This window comes from Sapajus apella, unplaced genomic scaffold, assembly GCF_009761245.1.
Source record: "Sapajus apella isolate SASKATOON/1434 unplaced genomic scaffold, GSC_monkey_1.0 scaffold122, whole genome shotgun sequence".
In the NCBI taxonomy this organism is placed as follows: domain Eukaryota; kingdom Metazoa; phylum Chordata; class Mammalia; order Primates; family Cebidae; genus Sapajus; species Sapajus apella.
In genome coordinates this window covers 7,844,290-7,847,155 of record NW_022437062.1, presented here as the reverse complement: position 1 = coordinate 7,847,155, position 2,866 = coordinate 7,844,290, and the positions used below count along the sequence as shown (strand labels likewise).

Sequence of the window (2,866 nt, the reverse complement as noted above, 5' to 3'; positions counted from 1 at the left end):
ATATAGGTTTGTGACCCATTTTTGAGTTATTTGTAAGTTAATGTCTGTGTGGTCTGTGTATATATATATATGTGTGTGTGTGTGTGTGTGTGTACACACACACATACACATATATATATATACACCTAGATGTCACATTAAATATACATATACACTTAATATATTTAAATTGACATCATATATATGATATACATGTATGATATATAGATATATTGATATATAGAAATATATATATAGATATATATGATATATATAAATATATGTGATATAGATATATATGATATATATAAACATATGTGATATATATATATTTAATGTGACATCTAGGTGTTTCAGCACCATTTGTTGAAAAGACTGACTTTACTTGTTTCTTAATTTATTGAGCTATCTAGTGATTTTTATGTATCTACCAAAGTCTCTGAAGAACAAGTGGGTCTGACAATTTTTACAACAGTCAATATCATTTTAAAATCCATAACTATTTATAAATTCATTGTTTGTATTACATTAAATATATTCTTGAATATGTGACTTTTATAATCTTGCTGAGTTTTTCTTTCCTTACTCTTTATGTATCCAATAACTATATTTAAGGAAATCCTTAGAAACCTTAGAAATACCTAATTTATCAACAGATTATTTTTAAAATTTAACTATCCTCTGGAATTTAAAAAACTTCTCCCTAGTTCCCTCATAGATGTTTTCATTGCTTTCAGAGTGTAGATGATTGGATTCAAGATAGGGGTGATGACTGTGTAAAATACAGCAAGAAACTCATCCACAGAGGGGTTGCTTAACAGCCAGATGTAGATGAAGTTGCACAGGCCAAAGGAAAGAATCACTACTGTGATGTAATTGGTTAAAGTAAAATTTTCTTTGGATTGCCCAGTAGAAGAATGGTTTCTAGCAGTTATGAGGACTACACAGTAAGAGATAAGAAAATAATGAAATAGCTCTGGGAGATCATGCCACTTTTGGTAACAATTACTATCTGTACAATATGTGCATCTATGCAGGCAAGCTTAGTAACCAGAGGGAGATCACACAAAAAAATGCTGTGTACCACATTGGGACCTTTGATGTGAAAGGCAAATTCAAATCATAGAGTGTATGAAGCTTCTGGTTAAGAAGACCTAAGAAATTCTGGCAAAACATACACTTTTTTGTTCATGATGGTCATGTAGTGTAGGGGCTTACAAATGGCCATATATCTGTGATAAGCTACAGAGACCAACATTACCATTTCAGCCCCACCCAGTAAGTGAAGGAGAAATATCTGAGTGAAGCATCCAACAAAGGACATTGTCTTTTGCTTTTTTTTTTTTTTAAACCAACTTCACAATTATCTCAAGGTAAGTAAAGAAAATAAGGGTCATATCCACCAAGGAAAGATCCCCAAGGAGAAAGTACATAGGGTATTCAAATATTGGATATAAAACACTGTGACTACAATGAAAAGGTCATCTGAAACTGTGACCACATAGATGACTGAGAATAGTGCAAAGAGAAGAAACTATATATCCTGGGACCTGGTGAGTCCCGCAGAATAAATTCTGATACTGTGGACTGATTTAAGTTCCGTGGACTCCATCATATCACATGTTCTCAGATGGCCTGTAGAAGAAAGAAGAGAGCACTAATAGAGTGGACGTTGTCAAGTTTTACATTCTTTTGGTTTCTTAATATTCTTTTTTGACTTTGAAATTTGGTACCATTCTCCATTACCTGTAAGAACAGCTTATAGTCTATATAATCCTCCTCCAACCCTAGCTTAAGATCTAATCTATTTTTGCCCATTTTTTTAAATTATACTTTAAGTTCTGGGGTACATGTACAGATTGTGCAGGTTTGTTACATAGATTTACACGTGGCACTGTGGTTTGCTGCACCCATCCCCCTGTCATCTACATTAGGTATTTCTCCTAATGTTATATTTCCCCAACCTCCCCACCCCCTGCTATCCCTCCTCTAGGCCCCCCACCCCCTGGAAGGCCCCAGTATTTGATGTTCCCTCCTGTGTCCATGTGCTCTCATTGTTCAACACCCACTTATGAGTGAGAACATGTAGGGTTTGGTTTTCTGTTCCTGTGTCAGTTTGCTGAGAATGATGGTTTCCACCATCATTCTCAGCAAACTGACAGAAGTATAATTAAAAAAACTTAAAGTATAATTTTAAAAAATGGGCAAAAATAGATTAGATCTTAAGCTAGGGTTGGAGGAGGATTATATAGACTATAAGCTGTTCTTACAGGTAATGGAGAATGGTACTTGTGACATCTAAATATCTTGCTTCCTGCTTTTGCCTCCCATGTCACATCTCACTTGTCTTTATAAAATTATATACTTTGAATAAACCAGGTTTTATAATTCATACATCAGCCGTAGTCTTCACTAGACCTACATTCATATTCATGGAAGTAACACTGACCTGGTGATAATCGGAGCCTGCAGTCTAGGGATGTCACTCTAATTACTTAATATGAACCAAGAGAAGTCAGATTGATAGCCATGATTTTTATCCTTCTCTGAATTTGATGAACTTAAGGCAAACATATGGACACAAAGCGGGCAACAACAGACACTGGGGCCTACCTGAGGGAGAAGGGAGAGAGAAGGGAGAGGAGCAGAAAAAAAATATCTATTGGGTACTAGGCTTAGTACCAGATCACAATATAATCTCTATAACAAATCACCAATTTACCTATATAATAAACCTGCACATGTACACCTGAACCTAAAATAATTTTTTTTAAAGGATCAGCATAATGTTTGAAAATAATATTGAAATGAAGATGGCAGATTGGTACTGGAACCAGTTTTATCTCCAATAGCTGCTTTATCTTTCCCTCTGGGTTCAATTTCTTCA

General features: G+C 34.8%; 1 pseudogene; it reads right to left on the bottom strand.

The window, feature by feature from the left end:
* Positions 1–653: 653 nt before the first annotated feature.
* On the bottom strand, positions 654–1,591 carry LOC116538772 (annotated as a pseudogene).
* Positions 1,592–2,866: the final 1,275 nt, after the last annotated feature.